General features: G+C 45.4%; 1 long non-coding RNA gene across 1 annotated transcript; it reads left to right on the top strand.

Annotated features, from left to right (window-relative positions):
• The first annotated feature begins 204 nt into the window (after positions 1–204).
• On the top strand, positions 205–1,907 carry LOC142069994 (uncharacterized). Its single transcript, XR_012665957.1, has 2 exons — positions 205–251; positions 1,317–1,907. It is a non-coding gene; the product is annotated as an uncharacterized LOC142069994 (long non-coding RNA).
• The last annotated feature ends 9,693 nt before the right edge of the window (positions 1,908–11,600 follow it).

Raw genomic sequence — 11,600 nt, 5'->3', positions numbered from 1 at the left:
AAACCCGTGGGCTTGTATGTGCATGTTATACCCCATGTGAGCCTGATAACACAACAATCCTGAACACAGAAGAAAACAATTATATCAATTGCAGGAGTCATGTGCCCAGCAACATACGTTTTGTAACTAATTAGGACCTCGAGCAAAAGGATGTCTCAAGTTCTCCAGGCTGTTTAAGAAACTGTATAAAAGTGCTCGCGACTCAGGGTTCTTTAACCACTTCTCTTGACTTCTCCTCCCTGGTGACCTTGGTAAGTCTGATTTGACTCTATCTTTCTATAGCTATCAAGACGTGTTCGTGATGGTTTGATTTAGGACTGAAACTTGCACATACCTCTGTGATTACTGGCTTTATTCAGGGGTTTTCCCACTGGAAAAAATGGTAAGTTATTAAGTTGCAGGCATTGGTGGATTCAGGGTTTAGAAGTTAAGGCTGCAATCTTTCAGAGGTACATAGGAATTTCTGGACACTAGGTCCTCTTTATTTTCATTAAGAATAAAGTGTTCAACTCCCTTCGGTAGATTTGAAAAATCTCAGACCCAACTTTTCAGTTTGTGGGGTTAGGAAGAAATTCCCCCAGTTTATTGCCAAACAGATTGCTTCTGTGTGCTTCTGCGTTCTTCTGTGGCAGCTGGTACCGAACATTCTTTCAGACACATTATTCTGATCTGATCCAGCAGGGCAATGTCTATGTTCTTCTGTGCACCAGGAGCATATTAAGATGCAGAGCCACAACTGGTGTAACTCCACTGAACTCAGTTGATCAGTGCTGATTGCTACCGGCTGAGGATCTGGTTCTTACTGTTTTGTTTTCCCAAAAGCATATTGTCCATTGATTCATTTGTAAGTATTACTGACCCACAAGGTTCAGAAGCCAAAGCACCATGCTCTGATTTTGAAGGGAACTGATCTCTCTGATGAGGTTAAATCCTCACAAGGAAACTATCCCGAACAAATTTGTCCCTGCCATCCTCCTTAGAAACATTTTGTAAGAAGGAATAAAAATCCCTTGCGTGTATGACAGAAATACTCTGTGTTGTACGTTTACTTATTCCAAAGAGTGTTCTTAGGAGAAATGGACTGAGAAGTGTTCAAAAGGGTTGGATAAGAGGGGGGCTAAGAGAGAGGGGAGCAAGAGGACAAGAAGGAGAAACTGGGAGGCAATAGGTAGCCAGGACATAAGGGTCTAGGTCACCATTTCTCTACCTCTCTCTATCTCCCTGGCCAGCAATACAGTAGTAACTGAGTTTTGACCCTTATTATTCCACTGGCCCTAGCGCATTGTGTTGACTCTTTTCCCTGCTGTGTGTTTCAGGTTAACCTCCGGCGCAGAAAGATGACTTTCGATGAACTCATGAATGATGAATTGTATTATAACCCCTACTGTTACCAGGGCTGGCGCGGCTATAGAGGCCATTATGGCTGCTATAGGCCCTGGGGTTCCTGGAAGCCATACAGGTATGGGTGGGGCCATCAGTATGGTGGCCACTACCCTTACCGATGGGGCCATGGGTACGGCTATGGAAAGTTCTGGCCATGTTTAGCCGAGGAGCAATAGACCCGCAACAAGGAACAACCAGGAAACGTCAAGCGAGATATGGAATCACAGCTGGGCTTATGGGCAATGACGTTCAGAAATGCTGATTGCGCACAACTCCCATGGGAGCTCTGAGTCCTCAGCACCTCTGGAAATCTGCCCAGGATCTTTATTTCCCCACTTACACTTTATGACTTTTTCCTCTATTGTCTTCCAGAACATCTGGTGTGAAAGGCGTCACCTTGTAACGGGTGATTTCTTGTTGACTTTCATGAAACCCTGGAAATAGGTTCTTTTTACGCTGCCTACTGTCTGTCTCTTCCTGTGTACTTCTCCTCTTTTTCACATTAAACTGATTCTGCCTCATAATATCAATCTTTTCGTTTTCCTTTCGGCTCCATTCCCGATTTACCAGCCACTATGGCCCAGATTCAAAAGAGCTACTTACGTGCCTAACTCCCACTGAAATCAGTGCGAGCCAGGCACCTAAATACCTTTGTGAATCTGGGTCTGTGGGTAACAACTCGCTGCTGGGCAGGGAACCAGTGCCTGTGCATTACTTGAGTCCCACTCAAGCCCTGTATTGCGAAGAGCATCAGGTCTGGCAAAAGTCTGTATATCATAAGAGAGGTATTAGCCCTCTAGGTCCCCTCTCTTTACCAATTAGGTGTCGGGGATGCCTTCTGATTCACAGCTTCTAGACCTTGCCAGTCCCGGTTCAATCTCGAACAATAGGTGCTTGGTACCCTCAAGATGGGCAATGCCAACACTGAAACCATCCCTCCTATTCCCTCCCTCCCAAGGGTGTTTAATTAAAAGCCCGTCAGGTTTAAATTTCAGAAATCTTGTGCATCACTGAGCCTTGGTCCTGTGTAAAGGGAAGGGGCAACCTAAGCGCCCCCTTTTGGCCAGATGTGCCACTCTGGGTGAGCCACCTTACCGCCCCCTACTTAGAATCATAGAATCACAGAATATCAGGGTTGGAAGGGACCTCAGGAGGTCATCTAGTCCAACCCCTTGCTCAAAGCAGGACCAGTCCCCAACTAAATCATCCCAGCCAGGGCTTTGTCAAGCCTGACCTTAAAAACTTCAAAGGAAGGAGATTCCACCACCTCCCTAGGTAATGCATTCCAGTGTTTCACCACTCTCCTAGTGAAAAAGTTTTTCCTAATATCCAGCCTAAACCTTCCCCACTGCAACTTGAGACCGTTACTCCTTGTTCTGTCATCTGCTACCACTGAGAACAGTCTAGAGCCATCCTCTCTGGAACCCCCTTTCAGGTAGTTGAAAGCAGCTATCAAATCCCCCCTCATTCTTCTCTTCCACAGACTAAACAATCCCAGTTCCCTCAGCCTCTCCTCATAACTCATGTGTTCCAGTCCCCTAATCATTTTTGTTGCCCTCCGCTGGACTCTTTCCAATTTTTCCACATCCTTCTTGTAGTGTGGGGCCCCAAACTGGACACAGCACTCCAGATGAGGCCTCACCAATGTCGAATAGAGGGGAAGGATCACCTCCCTCGATGCGCTGGCAATGACCCTACTTACACATCCCAAAATGCTATTGGCCTTCTTGGCAACAAGGGCACACTGTTGACTCATATCCAGCTTCTCGTCCACTGTAACCCCTTGGTCCTTTTCTGCAGAACTGCTGCCGAGCCATTCGGTCCCTAGTCTGTAGCGGTGCATGGGATTCTTCCGACCTAAGTGCAGGACTCTGCACTTGTCCTTGTTGAACCTCATCAGACTTCTTTTGGCCCAATCCTTTAATTTGGCTAGAGCCCTCTGTATCCTATCCCTACCCTCCAGTGTATCTACCTCTCCTCCCAATTTAGTGTCATCTGCAAATTTGCTGAGGGTGCAATGCACATCATCCCCCAAATCATTTATGGAGATATTGAACAAAACCGGCCCGAGAACCGACCCTTGGGGCACTCCACTTGATACCAGCTGCCAACTAGACATGGAGCCATTGATTGCTACCCGTTGAGCCCGACAATCTAGCCAACTTTCTATCCACCTTAGAGTCCATTCATCCAGCCCATGCTTCTGTAACTTGCTGGCAAGAATACTGTGGGAGACCGTGTCAAAAGCTTTGCTAAAGTCAAGGAACGACACATCCACTGCTTTTCCCTCATCCACAGAGCCAGTTATATCGCCATAGAAGGCAATTAGATTAGTCACGCATGACTTGCCCTTGGTGACTCCATGCTGACTGTTCCTGATCACTTTCCTCTCCTCTAAGTGCTTCAGAATTGATTCCTTCAGGACCTGCTCCATGATTTTTCCAGGGACTGAGGTCAGGCTGACTGGCCAGTAGTTCCCAGGATCCTCCTTCTTCCCTTTTTTTAAAGATGGGCACTACATTAGCCTTTTTCCAGGCGTTCGGGACCTCCCCCGATCGCCATGAGTTTTCAAAGATAATGGCCAATGGCCAACGGCTCTGCAATCACATCCGCCAACTCCTTTAGCACTCTCGGATGCAGCGCATCCGGCCCCATGGATTTGAGCTTCTCCAGCTTTTCTAAATAGTCCCAAACCACTTCTTTCTCCACAGAGGGCTGGTCACCTCCTCCCCATGCTGTGCTGCCCACTGTGTCAACCATGCACTTGCACAGATCAGGGCAACAAAAGGACAAAACAAACTAGTCCAAAGAAGTGTGTTTCCCTTAATGAAGCCCCGGGACAGGAGCCCATGTAATAACAAACCAAATGCCCTTTTCGCCAGATCCATGTTCAGATCCCACTCACTAAAGTCCAGACAAAGTCTCTTGTGCCTGCGCGGGGTAAACTTCCACAGCTGGGAGATCACCACCTCTTACAGGCTGGTCAGCTCCTCGTATCCTCTCCCCTATCCAGCTGCTTCTTCCGGATGAACTAGTCACTAGCGCAGAGCAGGGAGTCTCCTTAGTTGCACACAGTCTGTTCTGTTTGTGGCCTCCAGGCTGACTGCTAAAAGGGGAGTACGCTGCTTCACATACCTCCCTACCGTGAGTGGACCAGTTGGTGCACTCACCGAATAGCCAGATCTCCTCATCTGTTCATGAGAAGATGTCCACCTTCTCACGCTCCTTTTTAGGATGGTGTCCTACCCAGACCCAAAAGAACTGCAATGCCAAGTACCACTGGGTAAGACAGCCATTTGAGTCCTTCATTGTCTGGAGCCAACACAGAACTTCGCGATCTGTCAGCAGGACAAGTGCCCCTCAGTAGTTAGTCTCCTTATTTCTCACCTGGCATTTCCTTGGGTTTACTCTCACATTGGCCTCTCGTCGCCTGGATTTGAAGGCCCAGACTGGATCTAAATGACCTGACTGGATTGCTCATGCACAGATACAACTCTGGATATCAGTAACTCCAGTGAAGTCAGGAAGGTAGGTTGCCCTTAAAACTTTTACTGTGAAAGAAACCTGCAAGGTGTAATGTGTGCATCGTACTCTTACAGTTTCATGTAAATACGTCTGTATTCCCCCACTGTGGCCCCTTCAAGTTTCCGGTTCCCAGGCAACAGTGCTCTTGGGTGGAGATCTGCCTCTCTCTCTCCCTTCTGACAGGGTGCTTTCAGGCTGCAGCAGATCTCTGCCTTACCCTCTGATATCCCCAGCAAGCCTGACTACCTAAAGGTGAGCACCTGTAGCCCCTGTGCCTCCTTTTCTCTCTGAGGTCTATGAACAGTGTAGTGCCTTCAGTTACACGTTACCACACAGCTCCTTCGGTGCAAGCACCTCTACTCTTACGGTAAAGGCATTTCGGAGAAAGCAGATGAACAACAATAAAAGTCCCTATAAGCATGCTCAAAGCTTACCAGAGGGCACCATCAGCCAAGTCTTTCCTACTCTTCGGCAACTACTTGGCCAGAAGGTCCTGTATGGTTGTGGATCAGAAAGAAGGCTCTGAGTCAGTTCAAGCCCAGACGTTTTATACCAGAAGCCCTTTCTTCGTTGGTCTTTGGAAAATCCAGCATGAATCAGAGAGAGATGGTACCTCTGTGTGGATGTTTACAAACGTCTGCATTTTACCTTAATCACCCACGCACACACTGTTTTAGTTTCTAGGGAAGCAGTGATACCCTTCCCGCTGGAGTAAAACACAATCCTACGTACAATCTCTGACCCACAGTGACATGTAAATTTCATAACATACATTCCCACAAAGTTATTGCATACAATTGCAATATTTCTCACAACTACTAGGTGAGGTTGAGAACAGACTGGAAATCACAAACATGAAGGAAAACAATTATATCAGTTGAAAGAGTAATGTATGCAACAACATTAATTTGCAACTAATAAAGACCTCGTGAACAAAGGGCATCTCAGACCTTCCAGGAGATCTGAGAAACTGTATAAAAGCTCTTTCAACTCAGGGCTATTTCCCTACTTCTCTTCACCTCTTTTCTTTGCTGAACTGGGTACGTCTGATGTGAATCACTCTCTTTATAACTACTGAGGTGCCACACTAGCGATAGTTTCCATTCAGGAGCAAATCTTGTAGTTTGCATGACTAATACGATCTCAGTTCCTGATGAATCCTCCAATCAGTCCGTCTCTTACCCCCTCTATGCCCACGCAGCTCTTAAACAGAAATTCTTCCAGACCTTAATTCTGGACTCACCAGTCCTCTCTTCATCATAACGGCCCATTCTCCATCCTGGTTTTCATTTCTTCGCTGCCAGATCCTCCACTGTTACGTAGAGATTAGAATCAATCTAGAGAGCCATCATTTATGCCAGTGTACTGTGGGCGTACATTTTACAAGATCTGACACTTGACACTCACTTCCGCTCAGCTTGCATGATCCAGAGCAAAAGCAGATGGGACCCAGAGAATTCAGCTTCAAATGGAGATCGATTTTTAACAATATTTTTTCTTTCGGAAAACCTAGTCTGTTCTCAGTTACGGGTGTTAGTTGTGACAAATAATGAAACCACATGCAGAATCTTTGGGGAAATGCTTTGTCTTAGGATTATCTCTCACTGTGTGTACAGCAATACAGGGACGATTGTGTCTGACAGACACAAAGAGGAAGGATACCACAGCTCCTGCAGGAACTAAAACAGTAGGGGGTGATTCAGGGAAATCATTGAGGAATGGAAACACTTCCAGAGAGGTACTACCCCCTGGCAACCTGGCCTATGGTTGTGCAGCCTTCAATCCCTGGGTGAGAAGGGAGCCTGATGCGGGTCTCCAACCAAGAACGCTGACAACCGGGAGCTGAGGGAATCACACAGGGGGCTACAGTTGCATTTACACTGAAACTGTGATCGTGTGATATTCACGTTACATCCACATACAAATCAGTACTCATGTGCCTCTCTCACGCCGATTGCAATACAGGTTATGTACCTCATTAGTTCTGTGACTCTCTGCCACAGTGGTTGGCAAATAAGAAATGGAGCAGAAAGGAAAACCAAAAGGCTGGTAATATGATGCAGAAGGACTTTAATGTGAATTAGAAGAGAAGGGCATAGCAAGAGACACAAGGAATGCAGAGCAGAAAGACTATATTTCTAGGGTTTCAAGAAGGTCTACAAGAAATCACTGGCTCCACAGTGATGCATTTCATACCAGATGTTCTTCTTCCTTCATTGCAGCTGTAGCGGTAAGAGTGAAGTCCTGTTTCCAGCATTTTTATCCCAGTCAGGATCAAATGAGACAAAGCAGAATGGGAGCAGAGCACTACGCTCTTTCTCTGTGAGTCATCTTCTGTAGCAAAACTAAAGGCAGAGACAAATGGCCCATACCCAGGAAGAGGCCAGTACACCCAGGGCCTAATTCTCACTGACACTAAGGTCCCTTTACGTTGCTCTGTAAGGAGCCTGCTCGTGAGTGTAAATGTTATTTGTGCCAACTTTAAGGTCCCTGCCTCAGTGACACTGCCAGAGTGGCCTAAAGGGGCCTTCATGGAATTGGGAGTCAGGCCTTTAGAGAGTTCTAGAAGAAGCCGTTAGAATAACGGTGGGGAGGGATAGCTCAGTGGTTTGAGCATTGGCCTGCTAAACCCAGGGTTGTGAGTTCAATCCTTGAGGGGGCCGTTTAGGGATCTGGGGCAAAAAAAAATTGGGGAGTGTGCCTGCTTTGAGCAAGGGGTTGGACTAGATGATCTCCTGAGGTCCCTTCCAACTCTGATACTCTAAGAGGAGGCATTAGCGGAAACAGTCATAAAGGGAAATCCAGCTACTAGGTAGGTTTCCTGAGGCACTGAGCAATCACAGCTCCCATGGCAGTGGTGGTTGCTCAGCATTTCTGAAAGCCATTGCCCATAAGCTGATCGCTGAATCGTATCTTGCTTTTCGTTTCCTGGTTGTTCCTTGTTCCGGGTCTATTGCTCCTCAGCGAAACATGGCCAGCATCGTCCATAGCCGTACCCACTGCCCCATCGGTAAGGGTAAGAGTAGCAGGAATCGTAATTAGGGCCCCATCCATAACTGTATGGCCTAAAGTAACCCCATGGCCGATAGCAGTCATAATAGCCCCTATAACCGCCCCAGCCCCCATTCCAACAGGGGTCACAGCCCCAGTAATGAGAAATCTTTTGGTGGTGCTAAGTCATCTTTCTGCGTTGGAGGTAAACCTGAAACACACAGGGAAAAGCAGGGAAAAGAGTCAGCGTAATGCATTAGAGCCAAGAGAATGAAAAGGAAAAAGCTCAGTTCCTATTGTAACGGGGGCTAGAGAGAGAGAGAGAGAGACGGAGCCAGGAAATGATAATCTAGCCCCTTAGTTCCCAGCTCCATTTTGCCTCCTATTGCCTCGTCCTAGTCCTCTTGCTCCCCTCTCTCTTAGCCTCCCTCCTAACCAACCCTTCTCAACCCTTCTGAGTCCCTTTCTCTTAAAAAAACTGACTGGAATAAATAAACGTACAATATAGAGTATTTCTGTCAGACACTCATGGGATTTTTCTTCCCTTGTATAAAAGGTTTATACAATGCTTGGCAGGGACAAATGTGTTAAGATTAGCTTGTGAGGATTTTACCTCAGCTTAGAGACCAATTCTCTCCAGAATCAGAGCATGGCACTTTGGCTTCTGAAGCTTGTGAGTCAGCAATACTTACAAATGAATGAATGGACTATTCTTTTGTCAAAGCGAAATACGAAGAACCGGAACCTGAGCAGGCAGATATCAGCACTGGTCAACTAAATTTAAGGATCTAAGCTAACTTACACTACCTGAGGATCTGCGTCTGACATGGCTACTCATGCGCACAAGACCACAGAAATTGCCCTCCTGGATCACACCAGAAGTCCATGTAATGTCAGACTCTCTGAACTATTGTTGAGCAGCAGCTGTCACACTATAAAGAAGCACACAGACGTGGTTTCTTATGGAATAAACTGGGGAAGTTTCTTTCTAGCACCCCTTAGTGAAAAGGTGGGTATGAGATTTTTCCAATCTACCTAAGAGATTTGAACACCTAATTCTTAAGGAAAATAAACAGGCACTAGTGTCCCAAACGCCTAGGTACCTGTAAAAATTGCAGCCTATGCTTCTAAACCATGAATCTACCAATGCCTGCAACTGACTAACTGCTATTTTAATGGAGAAGCCCCTTTCCGTAGCCAATATTCACAAAGTTACTTGCAAGATTCCGTCCTAAATTAAAACCATCACGTAGTAACATTTCGATAGCTCTAGAGAGTTTGAGAGAAATAGGACTCACCGAGCTCACCGAGGGGGATAAATCAAGGGAAGTGGTTAAAGAGCCCTGAGTCCTGAGCGCTTTTATACAATTTCGCAGACTGCCAGGAGAATCTGAGACAACCTTTAGTTTAAGGTCTTAAATGACTACAAAACAGGCTTTGCTACGCACGTCACTCCGTCATCTGATATAATTGTTTTCAAGATTATTCTGTTTTCAGCCTCCCATGGCATGACATGCACACAACACCCTTTCCGTTTCAGAGTAGCAGCTGTGTTAGTCTGAATCTGCAAAAAGAAAAGAAGGACTTGTGGCACCTTTGTTAGTCTCTAAGGTGCCACAAAAACACCCTTTAGGTTTCTTTCATCTGAAAGGTTTTATGGGGCAGAATTTAACCTGGAATTATTCTAGGGACCTCCATCAGATTTACAGGAAGAATTAATGCAAAGGTTCGTCAGAGCTGTATCTATTGAACAATCTGCTGTCCTGTAAAAGAATCCAGTTTGGTCCTTGTGAGCCAAGCCGGTAAGCGTTGCGGGCATTGCACAGTTCCTCTTAAAATTCAAAGGAGGGAAGGAACGCTGTCCAAAGTCTGAACCCTCAAGTTTTCTGATCTCCTGCCCATTGAAGTCAATGACAGCCATTACTCTGGCTGGGTGGGTTTTCTCTCAGGTACCGGACGCAAACTTTCTCAGTGTACTCTCTATGCCATTATCTAAATCACTGATGAAGAAATGGAACAAAACTGGACCCAGAACTCATCCCTGATGGATCATAATCATAATGATCATAATAAGGATCAGTAACATAATCTTCAGTTTAGAATTCAAATATCCAGAAGATTGTGATAAGACACTTACGTTTATTCCTGTGGAAAATCCCATTCCTCGCTTCTCTCCATCTGACTGTGACTATAAAGCAGAATCTTAACTCCAACCTCATATTTCCCTCCAAACATTTTCCCATCTCCTCCAGCAACATGGGCCCTGGACCTGTTCCACCTACATTAGCTGAGGTTGCAGCTAAGGTTTGAAGAAGTGGTTTGCAATGTGGTGCTAGCTGTCTTGGGCCCAGGGTATTCGAAAGACAAGGTTGGAGAGGTAATATCTTTTGTAGGTGAAAGAGACAAGTTTCCACAGAATGATTCTTCTGCATGGGCTGGAAAACTTACACAAGTTGGTCCAATAAAATATATGACGTTACCTACTTTTTCTTTTGTTAGTGAAATATTTGGAAGCCGAGAAAGTGAAGGGTCTAAGAAAGTTTAGCAACAGTGAGAAGTGGGTAGCAAATGCTATCTAGATTACGGTGCGTTATTTGTAACTTTGTCACTTCCTCTGTGACCTTCACCCCAACGTAACTCTATTTATTTGCACATAAGACAGGAGTGATAACAATCTAGTGGATGTTCTATTTCCCCAGGACACCAGATCTCAAAGCACTTCACAAACATTCATTAAGGTTGTTGATGTCCAAAGTGTTGGATTATTACAATGGTAATAGTTTCTTACTGGAAGACGCCCTTCGAATGAGCAATAGAGTCACTTTAAAATGCATGTCAAGGTCACTCGTGTCATTCTCCTAATTAAGTCATGATTTGTAGCTCAGAGTTTTGGACTATTTGATTTCCATTGGGAAAAAAATGGCATTTCCTTTTCAGATAAAAATTCCTTTTCAAGTTTAAGAACAGGAGATCAGCTGGCATAAATAAGCACAGCTCCGCAGAATTCAGAGATGTTCGTGGCATTTGAATCAACATCAAGTGTCTTCAACCCTGCCTGGTTAGAGGAAAGAGCCTTTGGGAAGAGAGGTTGCTATACTTTAAAAAACATTCTCATCATGCTAAGAAAGCTTTCTGCAAACTCCGGGTCTTGCAACGTGCCCTAAAGTTAGTCAGACGTTGAATTAATCTAACCTCATAACATAGTCTTGGCCGAGAAAGCCATATCTCCATTTTCCTGAGGCTTTATCAGCTGCATTTTCCTGCAAGACAAGAATTGTCTTGGCTGTTGTTGGAGGGAAATCATATTGCTGATGTGGTAAATGTTCCGGGATTGACCTCAAAGCCTTTATAAAATATTGCAATGCTTTTTATCACCCACCCTCACCTCAACGCAAGAGGAACCCTGCAGTAGGCAGCACCATGAGCTTCTGCCATCATGATCATCCTGACCCCACAGCATTGGTGACATAACTAGAGGTAGATTATGAACTGAATTTCTAATCAATGTATGGGGAAATTCACCCCTGCACAGAGGACCAACACAAAGGCCTATTCAACTCACAGGTCCCTCTTAAGACCTAATTTGAAAGATGAAATGGGACTTAGAGAGTTCAAAGACCTTATCCTCTCTTTCTTCCAGGGGCAATTTTCAAGTCATAAGGTCTGAGTCAAAACCCTCCCACACTAATATCTCACATTGA

The sequence above is a fragment of the Caretta caretta genome, chromosome 24 (assembly GCF_965140235.1).
Source record: "Caretta caretta isolate rCarCar2 chromosome 24, rCarCar1.hap1, whole genome shotgun sequence".
Classification (NCBI taxonomy): domain Eukaryota; kingdom Metazoa; phylum Chordata; order Testudines; family Cheloniidae; genus Caretta; species Caretta caretta.
Note: the sequence above shows the minus strand (reverse complement) of the source record. Positions and strands in the feature narration are given on the sequence as shown.